Raw genomic sequence first — 17,243 nt, 5'->3', positions numbered from 1 at the left:
TACATAAAACATGAATTTAACCCTTTAACCAGTTTATTGAATGACTGTGTGACTTCAGTGGGGTCAGGCTAACAGATGGCTGTGGGGTGCCATCAGCCTTTTTCCCAGAGGAACACTCCAAAGCCTGGTGGCCTTGTAGATCTTCCCTTTCTTCTGCCCTGTCCCCAGTGGTTCTAGGTCACTGGTCTGTGTGTCGTTTAAGAACCTCTTTGTCCAGTTTGTTGTTAGGTTTATGTTTAGGAAAGTTTCTCAGACTTCCCTGGGTCTTGAGAAGGCAGGCTTGGATTCCAGGTTCTCCCCTGCCGCGTGCCTGCCAGATCGAGGTGGAGGCTAAAGGCTGGTCTGAGTTGTGGTGGTCTGTGTGGTCTTGGGGTCAGCGGACCCCTCTTCTCTGGAGGGGCAGGGAGACCCTCTGTGTGGAGGCTGGAGAGACTTGACAGGGTCAGTCTTCAGTCTCGCTCTCTTTTTAATTTGTGTTTGCATTTAGTTACTTACTCATTTAACTGTTTTCTAGGAGTTGGCATCACCTACGGAAGAAGTCAGTGCATGCCAAGAGCAGCTTCTAGCAAGAGGAAAAGAGATTGCCGAGATGAGAGCTGAAAGGAACAACACCAGGGTCAGTAGGGGGATTCTCACGTGTGGACAGTTGCCCCACGGGGGTCACCACTGGGTTCCGTGTTGCTGTCTTTAAACTCTGTCTGGTTTTCAAGTCATTTTTCACATCTTCCCACTGAGCAGACCGGGGTGGATCAGATCGGGGTTCTCATACTTTGCTTCAAATTGATGATGAGAGCTAATATAATTTTAGTACATTTGAGGGGGGAGTTCTCTTAACTTACATTTTTGTCCATGCTACAGTGTGTGTGAGGTCTTAGTTCCCCGACCAGGGATTAAAACTCAGGACCCCTGCAGAAGTGTGGAGTCTTAACTACTAGGCCACTGGGGAAGTCCACTCTAACTTTCGACTGAACTGGCGGGATTGCGACTTGCCTTAGCATGGTTTCGGTGTTAGCATGAGGCTGAGAGGAGTTATCGGCCCTGAATTCAAGTATGAGGTTGAAGGTGTTCCTTTGGCCCCGCCCTGCAGCTGCTGCTGGAGCACCTGGAATGCCTGGTTTCACGCTATGTGCCGTCCCTCCGGAGGAAGATGGGCAAGCAGAAGGCGCAGTCCCCGGCCGGCATGAGAAGCAAGGTGGAGGTGCTCACGGCCCTGAAATCACTGTTTGAGTACCACAAGGCCCTGGACGAGAAGGTACCCGCCACCCGGCCGTCCTGGATTTGGACACTTGCTGCCTTGTTAGGTGGATGATGCATGTATTTATGTAACTGGTTGACTTTTGAGCTTCTTGAATTCTTGTAAATACATTTTTTCTGTAAGAAGTCAGAATGTTATATGGTTAAAAAGTGTTGCCTGTGTACATGCTCAGTCATGTCCAAGTCTTTGCGACCCTGTGGACTGTAGCCCACCATGCTCCTCTCTCCCTGGGACTTCCCAGGCAAGAATACTGGAGTGGGTGGCCATCTTCTACTCCAGGGGATCTTCCCGACCCAAGGATAGAACCTGCCCTCTTGCATTGGCAGGCGGATTCTTTACCACTGATCCACCTGGGAAGCCCCAGGTAAAAAGTATTAGTTGGCATAAATGTCTCAAGATTTATTGTATTCTGTATATCAATTTGCAATTAAAAACTAGGTAATAGGATTATTTTAGGACCTTTTTTTTCCCTCTCTAACTTAGAATTTAAAGCTGTTAATAAGCAGATTTTCTTGACGTTAAGATCAATGAGATGTATTAAATGTCTTCTGTTACAGTAGCCGTGTTAAATTAGGGTGAGTGTACACTAAGACATGCACTAACATATATACACACTTCAACACACAGTGACTCGGCCCCTTTTATTTCAGTTGAGAGCGATTACGAGGAGCACTTGAAAGGTGTAGTTTGTTAGAAGAAGAATTAGGTGCCACACATAAAGAGATAAGTTTGATCAGTCATCGTGTAATTTCCGTGAAGGGTTTGTCATTTGTATCCTTTCATTTAAAAGAAGTATGAAGGCTGTAGTGGACATCAGATGTTATTTATCTTTCTGATTGAGGACCCTCCCACTTGGGTTATTTTAATGACTAGTAACCTAGACTTGTGGCTCAGAGCTGCAGGATCTCTTAAGTACCCCTTTGTCCAGTAGAAGACAAAATTCTGACTCTAATCACCTGGTTCTCTTTGGGATGGATAGCATCACCATGTATTTTCTTTTTATGCTGTATTTCAGTTTTGAGTTGAGTTTTTCCAAATGGAGTTTTGCTGTCTTGACTTATTTCTTTATTCTGATTCAAACTTTTGGTTTTAGCTGATGATTCTTAAAGAGAAGAAAAACCCGGAAAAGATACTGATGGACGGGGTGCTTGATGTAAATCCCAAGCAAGAAAACATGCCAAGCGCCGATGGAAAGGCAAGTCCCCGGTCCCACTCGATCTGGTTCTCGTCTTCCCATCCAGTCTGTGCAGGGCTGTTGGGACCTCTCACCAAAGCACCATGTAGTTCTGTGAGACTGTGGCAGTCGTGTGAGCTCCAGAGCACAGAAGGCAGTTTTGACCTCACCGGTTGCCCGGAAGTGCTGTGTTCCCTGCCTCCCAAAACAAGGCTGTCTAAGGCTTCCTTTCCCCCTTAGAGAACCCGCGACGGCTCTCTGGCTCGGGTGATCCAGCTCCAGGAAATCATAAACAACCAATTGCGGGAGAGCCAGATGAAGGAGCTCCTGAGCCAGATGAAGGAGCTTCTGGCAGCCCTCTCTGCCCAGGTGACAGAGATGGAGGAGGACCTGGACACGGCCAGGAAGGACCTCCTCAAGTCCGAGGAAGTAAACGTGAAACTAGAGCGGGACCTGCGCGAAGTGAGTGACGGTGGACGTGTCTGTTGTCCTGAGGTGGAATGTGGGTCCCTTGTTCTCCCGGTGGTCTCAGCCTGGGGATGGCTGCGTGAGCAAGAGCAGAGCTCTGGCGAGACCGCAACTGGCTGCCTCCCCACCTCTGCGTCGAGGTCTCGGGGTAGAAGAGGCCTGGTCCAGGCGGTCCGTTGGCAGTGGACCAACATAAGGGTAGCCCTAGCGCTGTGCTGCACCCTGGGTGTGGGCTGCTCATTTCTACAAGTTCTAGGGGGCCTAGTGTGTTCCTTTTTAAAAAGTTCATTCATCCATTCATTCATTGATTTGAGTATAGTTGCTTTACACTGCTGTGTCAATTTCTGCTGTACAGCAAAGTGAATCAATCATAAATATACACATATATATACACACACACACACATCTCCTTTTTTAGATTTCCTACCCATTAACTTCACCACAGAGCACTGAGTAGAGTTCCCTGTGCTGTACAGTAGGTCCTTACTCATTGTTGACTTTATGCATAGTATCAGTAGTGTATATGTGTCAACCCCAGTCTCCCAGTTCATCCCCCTACCTGCCTGTTGAATGTATTCCCGATGATGCTGAAATTTCCTTCTGATTCACTCAGGCGAGCCTGGTGACGTCTGTGGAGCCCGTTCTCTCGGAGAGATGGGAGCATGCTGTGTGGGCTCTGCTGAGGCAGCTTGCCTGGCCATCTTCTCTAGTTTCTGAGGTTCCGCTCCTTGAAGGGATGTGTGACAGTGATACGGCGGTCAGACAAGACGAGTGGCATTTGCTCACCCTCAGATCCTCAGGCCCGTGCTGTGTAACCATGTAGAATCATGATGCTTCTGGTGGTCATGTCTGCGGGTATCATGATTTATGAGAAACTACCTAACAGTGATTGTGAAAACAGAAGAGTGTTGGGGGCTCAGGCCTCCTCCTCAGCTTTCCTTTGTACACAGGCAGACAGCCCACCCTGCCCCACCCCTCCACCGTGAGACCGTCTCAGAGAGAACCCCTCCAACATGTTTTCCAGCAGGTGGACTTGTTTAGTAGCTTGGTGTGAGTAATTCTGTGTGAGAACTCAAAACAGAAATATTTGCACATCTTTGTATAACCTGTTCACATTACTCTTTGGCAATAGGAGGAGATTAGGTGGCAGAGTTTAATATGTAGAGAATTCTGGAAAAAGCGTTTTTAGAACCTTTCACTTTTAATGTCAGGACTACATTGGTTACTTAGTGACTACGGAGGGACCTGAAATGGAGTTTGAGCTGGCGGACAGGAGCTGCACCGGCAGCAAGTTCTGGTCCTGGTGTGAGCGTTTCACACATGTGGTGTAACTCTGCTTTAGAAGAACTAGGCTTGAGAAGGCTGCTTCCAGTTGTGTTACACTTTGACTTGTGTTTCCACTCATTGATATTCTTACTTTAATTTTGAGGAAATTGCATGAGATTTTTCCCACTTTACCTGAGGAAATGAACCTCAGAGCTCCCTGTTGGATCTGTTGAAGGTCCCTCCCTGTTCTGGGTCAAGCACGCCTGTATGGTGTAGGAGACAGAGGTCCTCGTTTCATGCCAGATCCCTTCCCTCCTGGAATTCTTGCAATGACAGGGTAGTTTAGTGTACTTTTTGTTTGCTGTTTGGGTTTATTATGTAGAAAAGAAGCTTGGTAAATCGAGTGGCCAGACAGACATTAAGACAGATGGGTGCCATTGTGGCAAATGTGACATTTGAGGTACGCGCGATTTTGCTCACGTCTAAGAAAACTGCCATGTCTAGTAGTTTACTTTTGAGGATGCTAATTTTGTGTTTGATTTGAAACTTAGGATTTAGTCCAGCTTTTTTACTCTTAAGTGTGCTGGAGTATTCCATGATAATGACTTACTTTTCTCCTCTGTAATGCCCGGTGTAGGCCATGGCCCAGAAGGAGGACATGGAGAAGAGAATCACTACACTTGAGAAACGCTACCTTGCCGCACAGCGCAAAGCCTCCTCTGTGCATGACCTTGATGATAAACCTGAAAATGAAATCACAAATAAGGATTCTCTGCATCGACAGGTAATGGCCTTTACTGACCTGTGTCTGACTTTTATAGTAGTGAATACTGAGGAAGGAAGGTAAAGACCTTTTCATGTGACTCCCATGTTGGAAATCAAGTCCCAGTGTAAAGTTCTTATGACCTGAAAATACTGTGCTCGAAAGTGTGGATGTACATCATGATAAATCAACTGTACTGAAAAGAAATACAATGTTTAAAAACTGAGGGTGACTGCAACTTACAGGTTTGAATGGTTTGGGATTTGGTTTAACCATTTTGTGGAATTCCACTCCTGACTCTTTTGTTTTACTTGACTTGAATCTGTTGGCTTGTTAGCATTTTTCCTGAAAGAGCAGAGAGCAGCAGGGAACTTCAGGGCAGCTGGCTGCCTGTTGGGAACTGGGGTCTCTGTGACAAAAGGCAGGGTTAGAGCTCCAGTCTGATTAGGGTGTGTACTTCCTATGGTTTGGTGAGCTTTACTCGCTCCTGTTCCCGTGTGGTCTCAGATAATCAGGACTTACCCAGGAAAACCAAATCTGGCTTCTCCAAAACAAAGTGAGTCAGTCTGGTGTGTGTGACAAAGTGTATCATTGGCCCCACCACAAAAATAAAATCCTAGAAAGCCATTGAAATTTATGATGCGAAATGCTAATTAAGAGCATTACGATATACAAAATAATGGCTGTAAAAGGCAGATAAGAAAATACTATGTACCATATGCTGTTGTTTTCTGAGGGTTTTAAAGCATATCATATTGTTTATGTGTGTACATAGAGTAATACCCACACAGAAAGCATAAGAAAACTGCTTAGAAGCAAATGCTAACCTCTCAGGAACCCGAGCGTATAGATAACTTAATTTTTTTTCTTTTTCAAACAAGAATCTAAATGTTCTACATTGAAAGTTTTTCAGAGTAAGAAGATCTGTTAAAAGAATAATCGTGCATTTACAAATATTAGTTGACTGGCATTTCACCAGGCACACTCTGATCAGGTCTGTATTTCAGAGAAGATGAAAGCCGTGTTGTGGCTTACAAGCCCGTGGCCATCTGCGGTCGGTAGGGTTCCCTTCAAATGATGATTCTGGTGATGTTTTAAGAAGGGTCAGTACTGAACCCTTATTCCCTTAACTTGTCAATAAGAATGAATATGCTTGTACAGAAAACTGATCTTCTTTAATATATAAGAACTTTTTTTTTTTTTAAAGACTTCTTTGTGGACGTTTCAGATCAGATCAGATCAGATCAGTGCTCAGTCGTGTCCAACTCTTTGCGACCCCATGAATCGCAGCATGCCAGGCCTCCCTGTCCATCACCAACTCCCAGAGTTCACTCAGACTCATGTCCATCGAGTCAGTGATGCCATCCAGCCATCTCATCCTCTGTCGTCCCCTTCTCCTCTTGCCCCCAGTCCCTCCCAGCATCAGAGTCTTTTCCAATGAGTCAGCTCTCCGCGTGAGGTGGCCAAAGTACTGGAATTTCAGCTTTAGCATCATTCCTTCCAAAGAAGTCCCAGGGCTAATCTCCTTTAGAATGGACTGGTTGGATCTCCTTGCAGTCCAAGGGACTCTCAAGAGTCTTCTCCAACACCACAGTTCAAAAGCATCAATTCTTTGGCGCTCAGCTTTCTTCACAGTCCAAGTCACATCCATACATGACCACAGGAAAAACCATAGCCTTGACTAGACGGACCTTTGTTGGCAAAGTAATGTCTCTGCTTTTGAATATGCTATCTAGGTTGGTCATAACTTTCCTTCCAAGGAGTAAGCGTCTTTTAATTTCATGGCTGCAGTCACCATCTGCAGTGATTTTGGAGCCCAGAAAAATAAAGTCTGACACTGTTTCCACTGTTTCCCCATCTATCTGCCATGAAGTGATGGGACCAGATGCCATGATCTTCATTTTCTGAATGTTGAGCTTTAAGCCAACTTTTTCACTCTCCACTTTCACCTTCATCAAGAGGCTTTTTAGTTCCTCTTCACTTTCTGCCATAAGGGTGGTGTCATCTGCATATCTGAGGTTATTGATATTTCTCCCGGCAATCTTGATTCCAGCTTGTGTTTCTTCCAGTCCAGCGTTTCTCATGATGTACTCTGCATATAAGTTAAATAAACAGGGTGACAGTATACAGCCTTGATGTACTCCTTTTCCTATTTGGAACCAGTCTGTTGTTCCATGTCCAGTTCTAACTGTTGCTTCCTGACCTGCATACAAATTTCTGAAGAGGCAGATCAGGTGGTCTGGTATTCCCATCTCTTTCAGAATTTTCCACAGTTTATTGTGATCCACACAGTCAAAGCCTTTGGCATAGTTAAAAGAGCAGAAATAGATGTTTTTCTGGAACTCTCTTGCTTTTTCCATGATCCATCGGATGTTGACAATTTGATCTCTGGTTCCTCTGCCTTTTCTAAAACCAGCTTGAACATCAGGAAGTTCACGGTTCACATATTGCTGAAGCCTGGCTTAGGGAATTTTAAGCATTACTTTACTAGCATGTGAGATGAGTGCAATTGTGCGGTAGTTTGAGCTTTCTTTGGCATTGCCTTTCTTTGGGATTGGAATGAAAACTGACCTTTTCCAGTTCTGTGGCCACTGCTGAGTTTTCCAAATTTGCTGGCATATTGAGTGCAGCACTTTCACAGCATCATCTTTCAGGATTTGGAATAGCTCAACTGGAATTCCAGCACCTCCACTAGCTTTGTTCGTAGTGATGCTTTCTCAGGCCCACTTGACTTCACATTCCAGGATGTCTAGCTCTAGGTCAGTGATCACACCATCGTGATTATCTGGGTCATGAAGATCGTTTTTGTACAGTTCTGTGTATTCTTGTCATCTCTTCTTAATATCTTCTGCTTCTGTTAGGTCCATACCATTTCTGTCCTTTATCGAGCCCATCTTTGCATGCAATGTTCCTTTGGTATCTCTGATTTTCTTGAAGAGATCTCTAGTCTTTCCCATTCTGTTGTTTTCCTCTATTTCTTTGCATTGATCGCTGAAGAAGGCTTTCTTATCTCTTCTTGCTATTCTTTGGAACTCTGCATTCAGATGTTTATATCTTTCCTTTTCTCCTTTGCTTTTCGCTTCTCTCCTTTTCACAGCTATTTGTAAGGCCTCCCCAGACAGCCATTTTGCTTTTTTGCATTTCTTTTCCATGGAGATGGTCTTGATCCCTGTCTCCTGTACAATGTCACGAACCTCATTCCATAGCTCATCAGGCACTCTGTCTATCAGATCTAGGCCCTTAAATCTATTTCTCACTTCCACTGTATAATCATAAGGGATTTGATTTAGGTCATACCTGAATGGTCTAGTGGTTTTCCCTACTTTCTTCAATTTAAGTCTGAATTTGGCAATAAGGAGTTCATGGTCTGAGCCACAGTCAGCTCCTGGTCTTGTTTTTGCTGACTGTATAGAGCTTCTTCATCTTTGGCTGCAAAGAATATAATCAGTCTGATTTTGGTGTTGACCATCTGGTGATGTCCATGTGTAGAGTCTTCTCCTGTGTTGTTGGAAGAGGGTGTTTGTTATGACCAGTGCATTTTCTTGGCAAAACTCTATTAGTCTTTGCCCTGCTTCATTCCGTATTCCAAGGCCAAATTTGCCTGTTACTCCAGGTGTTTCTTGACTTCCTACTTTTGCATTCCAGTCCCCTGTAATGAAAAGGACATCTTTTTTGGGTGTTAGTTCTAAAAGGTCTTGTAGGTTTTCATAGAACCGTTCAACTTCATCTTCTTCAGCGTTACTGGTTGGGGCATAGACTTGGATTACTGTGATACTGAATGGTTTGCCTTGGAAATGAACAGAAATCATTCTGTCGTTTTTGAGATTGCATCCAAGTACTGCATTTCGGACTCTTTTGTTGACCATGATGGCCACTCCATTTCTTCTGAGGGATTCTTGCCCGCAGTAGTAGATATAATGGTCATCTGAGTTAAATTCACCCATTCCAGTCCTTTTCAGTTCGCTGATTCCTAGAATGTCGACATTCACTCTTGCCATCTCTTGTTTGACCACTTCCAATTTGCCTTGATTCATGGACCTGACATTCCAGGTTCCTATGCAATATTGCTCTTTACAGCATCGGAACTTGCTTCTATCACCAGTCACATCCACAGCTGGATATTCTTGTGGCTTTGGCTCCACCCCTTCATTCTTTCTGGAGTTATTTCTCCACTGATCTCTAGTAGCATATTGGGCACCTTCTGACCTGGGGAGTTTCTCTTTCAGTATCCTATCATTTTGCCTTTTCATACTATTCATGGGGACGTTTAGGAAAAGCAAATACTCTGGCAGGAGGTGTTCTGCCCACTGAGACCAAGCCCAGGAACAGAGAGAAAAATTCCCGTGACGCAGCTTCCGAAACAGAACTAATCCAGTAGACACGTGCATTTAGGTTTTGTCTCAGCTTACTAAAAACGGCAGCGGCTACACCACTTGGCCTGTTTGGATGCTCTGCTCTCCCTTTGTAGGAGGAGGATAAAAACCGACCTTTGCAGGAGCACCTGGAGCTGGAGGAGCAGAAGCTGCAGCAGACGCTGCCCAGGGCGGAGACGCTGCCAGAAGTGGAGGCTGAGCTGGCTCAGCGGGTGGCCGCGCTCTCCAAGGTGCTGCTCTGGGTCCTTGCGGGGCTGGCGCGGGGAGGGCCTGTTCCATGCTGTCCCACCGTGCCCCTCCCCGTGCTGCTCAGTCCACAAAGGAGCGCAGCCGCGGGGAGCGTGCTGCCCGGCTGAGATGGGAGCACGCCCTGAGTGTCAGACAGTCCCGGCTCCCGTGTCATCCCTCCGTTAATTTCCCTCCAGTTTTGTCCTGTGTTCTGAGTGTCCCCAGGACGCTTCAGCTCCAAGTCACTGCTGCTCAGAGTTCAGTCAGCACCTCAAAGCCTAGCAGGATAGAGAGCTAGAAAAATCCCATTCTCGTTTAAGAGATGGCCAAAATAGCTCTGTAATGAACACAGTTTTAAGTCTTGATTCATACATTGTTGAGTAAGTCACAGCGGGGCACGGTGCAGACCCGGGGCCCCACTCCCAGCTTGCAGTCCCCGGGAGCCCACGGGTGAGAGGCCGCGTCCCGGACCCGTGGCGCTGCTGGGGGCATGTTCCCCACAGCCCGCCAGCCACCCCGTCCTTCTGGTGGGAAAGGTGTTGCCCCACACTGCTGGTGGGTACTGGCTGGGCATGGAGAGGTGGGCCTGTGCTGGTGCGGCTGTCCGGAGCGTTGCCCAGAGCTCAGTGAGCGGCTGAGGGGCCTGCCATTCGCGGGAGGCCGGTGGTGCCGGGTGCTCCCAAACCCTCCCAGAGCAGGATCACTAACAGCCGCCTAGGGGGCACCCTTCTGCCTGTGATCTTCCTCTCAAGGGTTGGTTTCTTCTCTCCCCTGACATCTCTGCTGTCTGTCCCCGGTCGGCCTTGTAGTCTGAACTTTGGTCTTCCGGAAGCTCTGTCACTAAGGAGGCTAAACTGTTGGAACTGACCTCCCAGCTTAGGAAGGTAGAATGTGTGCTCTTGTGCGTCCCGTGCTTGCCACTGCCCTGCCCGCGCTGGCTCGCCACAGGCAGTCTGAGGAGGCTGTGCAGCGGCCGCGGGTGCGGGGCCCGGGGCGGGGGCGAGCACGTCTCCTCTCACGAGCCGGTCACCATCACCCTCCGTCAGCCACGTGTCACACGCGAAGCTGCGCTGGCTGCGTGAGCAGGCGAGCGGGCGTGCCCCCCGCGAACCCGGAGCCAGTGGTCTGCACAGAGCATAGCCCGCTTGCCACCCCTGCGGTCACAGCCCGCGTGTCATCAGGACAGGGTCGTTGCGAGCGGAGCTGACGCTGTTCTTGGCCGACAGGTGGAAGAGAGACACCGTAACATCAAGGAGAGGCTGCGCCAGATGGAGGCCCAACTGGAGGAGAACAAGAAGGAGCTGCTGTGGGTGCGTGTGCTGATGGGGAGGCCGCGTCCGGGCCAGAGACGTGGCTTGGGCGGGGGCCAGTTCTGCTGTCTCTGCCGCTCAGGTCTCTGCCGTCGAGTGTGTGTGTATAGCCCTGTCTGCTGGTCCAGGCACCCAACCTTGGGAGCAGGGCCAGATGTGGTCACCCGTAGGTGGTGGGCAGGGGCCAGGGGGTCCCCACGTTCAAAGAGGCTGCTTGTTGCTCTGACCAGCCAGGCCGGGGAGCTGCTCGGGATACAGTTGGACCTTACTAGTGCCCCTCAGACAAACCTAAGGGTGACAGCCTGAGGCCTATGGTGCCCAGCTGTGGAGGTGCTTGCCTCGGACATGGCGCTGGAGTCCCACATGCCCAACTGCTGGTCCAGACATGGTGTGTGTGTGTAGGATGGCTGCTCCTAGGCAGGAGGAGAACCATAGTTCTGCTGTGACAGAAGGCCTGTCAGGAAAGGGCGATGGTGGGGGCTCGCATCAGAGAGTCCTGAGAGAGGTTTCCCAGAAGGGTTGGCCACACAGTGATGCAGACCATTCAGGAAATGGAGTGGGGATCCCAGGTCCAGCCTCAAGTGTCAGTACTGTCCCCACCATACCTGTGTTCTTGGGCCTGACTGCAGAGCCTCACACGCGGGCTCCCGGGGGGCTGTGGTTCTGACTCCCATCCTGAGACCTGCAGTGAGGCTCCCTCCCTGCTTAGGCAGAGAGGACAAGGTCTCCTGATCGGGGGTGCACTTCCTTACTTTCAGAACTGCTATTCAGAGGCTGTTGCGATTGGGATGCTGTTTATGACTAAGCCAATTCAAAGTCAATTTTTGTTTTGCTTTAAAAATATTTGAATGCCGATGCCTTATTGGGGAAGCCGTGACAGGTTTTATTTCCATGGGCTCAAAAAGGGGTGGCCCAGCCCTGGGGAGGGGTCGTGACAAAGACAGCGGGTGCGGGTACTGGCCACGGGGGACAGGGAGCCGGCAAGCCAGCACCTCGAGGCTGCCCCTTGGTTGCTTTGAGGTCATATCTGGGAAATCAAGGCAGGACGTGGGTGAGAGTGGGGCAGTGGGGGGAGACTTGTGGAGAGAAGGGTGTGAGGTTTGAGAGCGAGAGGGCGGCACGGGGCCCAGCAGGCACTCTCCCGTGCATCTCAGATGACAGAGCCACCCTCGCGGTGTGAGGGGCCATCCCCAGAACAGCCCAAGGGCCTGTGCCCCGAGAAGAGAGCCGCGGGGGGCTGGCCCTCCCATCCCCTGGCTGCCCCTGCTCGCTCCTGTCTGTGCGTGTTCAGACCAGCCTGGGAAATGGAGGGCTGGGAACCCGCGAGGACGGCACTCCCCGGTGAACTAGGACCAGTGATGACCGCTGAGGGGGACCCAGCGGCTGCAGAGCTGAAGGATTTTTTTCTAATTTTCCTTCAGCCTGGCTGACGGAAGCATGAATGTATTTTTTTAATTTTCGGTTTTTGTCTCTGACTCCATCAGCCCACCCTTGTGAATAACCTCATAGGATTGCCTTCTGTCCACACTAAGACCTGAGTGTCACCAGGCCATCTAGGAACTGGATTCTCCTCCTGCCCGTTTCTTCAGTACTGCTCGCTTAAGAGATGGCAGTGTCTCATAAGCATGGCCCATTTGCCCAAAGTCAGGGCTTCCATGTAAAATTGTGTTCAGTTCCTGATAGACTTGAGCTGCCCAGAATGTCGCTGACGAGACGTGGTCCTGTCGTGCCCAGGTGCAGCCCCTGAAGGATCAGGACCGGGAGCACGGGCAGCAAGCCAGCGTGCTAGCCAACGTGGCCCAGGCATTCGAGAGTGACGAGGGAGTGTATGACGGCGAGGGTGACGGGGTCACCCTCTTCAGCTCGGCCTCTCTGCTGTCGCCCAGCGGGCAGGCCGATGCCGAGACTCTGGCCGTGTTGATTCAGGAGCAGCTGGACAAGATCAACGAAGAGATCCGGTGGGTGTGCCTGAGCCCAACTCCCCAGAAACTCGGTTCCTCTGAGGAGCTGTCTTCTGCTTAGAGAAGTCTGAGTGTTCCTTAGTAAGAAAACGGACTTCAGGTCTGCTTCCAGAAGTTTCAGTTCTGAGCTTGCCCTTGATTATAGAGCTCAGTCAGCCAGGGCATTCTGTCCACAGTGTGGTGTCGGCACTCTGCGGGGGCGGGTGTTGTGGGGTGTCCCCCTCTCGGCTCTGGGCCCCAAGGTGGGTGAGGTGCCGAGGCGGTGTCTCCTGCGGCCCGTGCATCCTCCGGCACTGAGGGTTCGCCCTCGTGTGTCCCTCGGAGCCTCCCACGTTCTGGTGAAAAGCAACCTGGAACAGAAAAGCTGGGGTTCTGGGGTTGGCAAATTCCCACTCAGATCTGCATTTCCTTTTTAACTTAATACAGTGTGAAGATTGGCTTGTTGTAAGATAGTGATATGTTACTGTATGTTACTCTCAGGACATGTGTTTGAGTTTTTCTCATCTCATCAATATATTTAAAATGTTTTCTTTAGACACAGTCTTGGCAGTTCTAACAGTTTACAAAACAGGATAGAACCCAAAGGCCTGCCTTGTGGTGAGCAGGGGGCCTTGGGTCTGGGTGCAGCGGGGTGGCTGGGGGCCCTGAGGCCTGCCTGGTGCCACACCCGCGCACCTGTGCCTCCCGTCCCGAGTCCACGTTCAGAGTGGCCGCAGGCCGGTGACCCTGCACAGGACCTGGCAGAGCTGCTGCTCAGATTGTTCTCGTCCCGTCAGCCCTGGCCGAGGTGCCTGTTTCTGCCGGTCGAGTGCGGGGGGCTCGGGCAAAAGGCAGGGGTGAACGGCACAGCCAGCAAACGCAGATGGTGCCGCCTGCACTTTTGATGCCGAGACAGACTGCCTTATGGGCCGTGTTTGAGCCACAGACAAGCTCAGAAAGACTGTCTTTCCCCATCCCCATAGGAAATTTGGAACGGTTATATATTAATATTTTTGTTTTTACAGCAAGTGGTCAGGTAAAAGTGATTTTTTCTTATGCAACAAGTTGACTTGATGTAAAAGGTAAATTCTGTCTATCAGCTTGTCAACAGTGAAAAACTTTCAAGATGTATAAGTAGAAGTGAAACTGAAGAGTTTACTACCTGTAAGGATCTTGTATTTTAATTTGAAAACCATTTTATTTGCATAATCATGTATTTAACCTGTATATAAAATCATCCACGACACATTAGGGGAGAAGAGCAGTAACTGTGAATTCTAGGTTAATGCAGCACATTGACATGAATCCAGAAACTCACACAAAGCTGGTGGAGAACTTCATCAAGTGATGCGTTTGTACATATACAACCTTAAAAAAAAATTAAAAGATCAACTCAACCCTTCATCTGGTCTGGAGACTCGTGATTAGAAACTCCAGCTTACTCGTGAATCGCTGTTTTGGTTATACAGAGTTCCCGATTCCCAATGGAAAAGACCTGAAGCACTGACGTGCATCTCTGCCCTGAGAGCAGGGAAGGTAAAGGTTGTCAATTCAGGTGTCTTCTGACACAGAGAGAGTCACCACCCAGACCCCATCAGAATGTTAGATAGAGTAAATAAGTCAAATCAAACGTGAATGATCGGGGGCCACTTTGTAAGACTCAATGATAAGTTATTCTAAGTTTGAGAATATTCCAAAGAGGGAGAGTTGAACCTTTTTGCTGAGATGTTAATTGAGCAACTGTTCCTGGAATTTGCTAATCGTGACACAGAATGCAAGCCCAAATTTGTTGTCCAGACACATTCCTCTGCTGACAAAGGCAGGTGATGATTTTATTCTATTTTAGGTTGATCCAAGAAAAGAAGGAGAACACAGAGCAGCGGGCCAAGGGGATTGAGAGCAGGGTGGGCAAGGGGAGCTCAAGCAACCTTCGTCGTTTGAAATCCTTGAATTCCCTCAACCTGAATCCCGCCTCCTCGCATGCCGGCTCCTGCACGCGCATCAGAGGGCGCTCCAAGCCCCGAAGGAGGCGGCACAGCCCTGCACGGAAGGTAGACAAGCAGGGCATCATGACTCTGGTATGTGTCGGCCTCCTCCATGCCGCGTCCCTCCCCGAGCACACTATTTTTCTTTTCTTTGTTTGTTTTTTCTCTTTTTACCCAGAAGAAAATCAGGTACATTTGCTACGCTCAGAGGTCTAAGATTTTTAAAACTGCCTAGTCTTTCATCGGGCTTCCCTAGTGGCTCAGACGGTAAAGCATCTGTCTGCAATGCAGGAGACCCGGGTATGATCCCTGGGTTGGGAAGATCCCCTGGAGAAGGAAATGGCAGCCCACTCCAGTATCCTTGCCTGGAAAATCCCATGGACCACGGAGCCTGGTAGGCCACTGTCCATGGGGTCGCCAAGAGTTGGACACAACTGAGCAAGATCATTCCATAATCGCACAGCGACAAATTAGTCTTGATATTTGGACCACCGGCTTAGCACGTCATCATGAACTCAGCCAGAGCCTGCCTCTGTAACGCTGGGCCTGGCCTGTGCTGGGCACAGCAGCTGCAGGAAGTTGCTGTTCTCAGGGAGCAGACCGCTTCGTGAGAGTAACCATAGGCAGCTCTCACGGCGTGTGGAAACCGGGCAGCACATTTCCCACTGGGGATGCCTGGCTGCAGGGTGCAGGGCGTGCGGCGGGAACCAAACCAGGAATCTAAACTGGTCTGCTTGCTGATGGGCCTGGCCGTGCGCTCAGGCCAGCTCTGCGTGTGAAACCAGGTTAAAAGCCCGTGCCCCAGGGCCCCAGGGAAGAGGTCGGGCTTCTTCACTCTTCCGAGTCTGAAAACGGGATGACGACCTAGGGCTTTTGGTGACAGAGTGTGCAGCTCTGAAGCACGTGTCCCAGCTTTCTTCCCTGCTTGCTTAGGTTTTGTGAGTGCATCGCTGTTTACCCATGAAATCAGGTTCACAACACTCTGCTTTGTCACTGCACTTGTATTGTCCCTTTTTTGGTGTTCCACCCACTTCATGTTAGCTGCATTGTTAGTCAGCATATCATTAAATTAAGTGTGAATCATTGTAGCGGCATGTGAAGTGGTAACTAGTCCATTGTGTGGTCTTTGGAGACACTGTTTTTCTAATTTGCATCATTGGCTAATTCGTTGATATTTAAAATTCTTTGACGATTTCTCTGTGGTTTCATGCTTGATTTCCTTCCGAGTATTTGTAAAAGAACAGTTGTGTATATTTTGTCCTGTTGTTGGAGTTCTCTGACGGTGCGTCTGCTTTCATCATTGGTTTTGATTTCCTGGCTCATCCTGTTGTCTGCTTAGTGGTTGTCAATTCAGAGCGCAGCTTCCCACCACTGCCCCCCCTCGCCCCCGAGGCTGTAGTTTACCCATCCATCTCCCCTTCCCCGTCCTCCCACCTGCTCTGGTCATAGCAATGCTGTGGGTGTGCTTAGTCGGGTTTGTGCTTTGTCTTCATGTCTCATTAAATGGTGTTTTTCCCCCAGAGCAGTAAGTTTGAATTAGCCTATCACTATGTACTTAGAAGCGTAATGTAGATGGATCCTCAACTACATATCATGTGTAATTCATAAATGAGATTATCCTTACCTATAGAAATGATCTTCTTAAGTGTAGAATTAATGGACTTTTGACACAATATCCTTTCTATGTTGGTGCTTGTATTTAAGACTATAAATCTCATCAGCTTTTGCACAGTTAATGTCTCTACTAGACTCTTTAAAAAACTATCTTCTCTGGTGAATAAAATGTAAAGACTGCACCTGCTATTATGCTAGCTTCCATTCTTACATATTTTCACAGGGCACCTGCTTTAATCAATTTATTTTGAGAAATTTTAAATCAAATTCTAGGTAAGCATTTTACATTAATATCCAATAGGTGGTTAGATTTGTTCAGTGTTAAAATAGGTATTATGGTAACTTCCTCATCAGTTAAATCACTATTTTAAAGTATAACATCTTTTTTATTAAGAGAAACTAACGTATAGAGAAGTTTGGCTGAGAAGAGACAACTGTTAAGGCCCTTTATTGTAGAGAATGCTGTGCTTTAATAAATCATGATGTTGTAATAGAATTGTATCTTCCTGAGTAATAATTTATAGTGTTTAGTAAATCTTGAATAGCTTATTTAATTTCTGTGGTCAAAAAAAATGTTCTGTTTCCAGTTACACGTTCTCTAAATCGTCATCTCACTTCTATGTTTGCCATCATTTTTGCTATACTGTGTTTGTCTATGCTGATTCTTGAAGTTTTAGTTTCAAAGTCACAATAAATCTGGTTTCTCTTCCTTTCTTTGCATGCATCTATCAGCCTAGTGATTTAAGGAAGCATTGTTAAAAGGTAAACTATTTAGTAATTTAGCATGCCTTTGTTTCTCTGTGAAGTATTAGAGAGTCCTTATCATTTTACGTGAATGAACACTGTGTGGTTATGTACTGGTGAAGA

The 17,243-nt window shown here is 48.1% G+C and overlaps 1 pseudogene; it reads left to right on the top strand.

Moving 5' to 3' along the window:
- LOC129650986 (liprin-alpha-1-like) overlaps window positions 1-17,243 on the top strand; it is a 30,048-nt pseudogene that overhangs the window by 706 nt on the left and 12,099 nt on the right.

Source organism: Bubalus kerabau, chromosome 4 (assembly GCF_029407905.1).
Source record: "Bubalus kerabau isolate K-KA32 ecotype Philippines breed swamp buffalo chromosome 4, PCC_UOA_SB_1v2, whole genome shotgun sequence".
Lineage (NCBI taxonomy): Eukaryota > Metazoa > Chordata > Mammalia > Artiodactyla > Bovidae > Bubalus > Bubalus kerabau.
The sequence above is the reverse complement of the archived record's forward strand: the minus strand, read 5'-3'. Positions and strand labels throughout refer to the sequence as shown.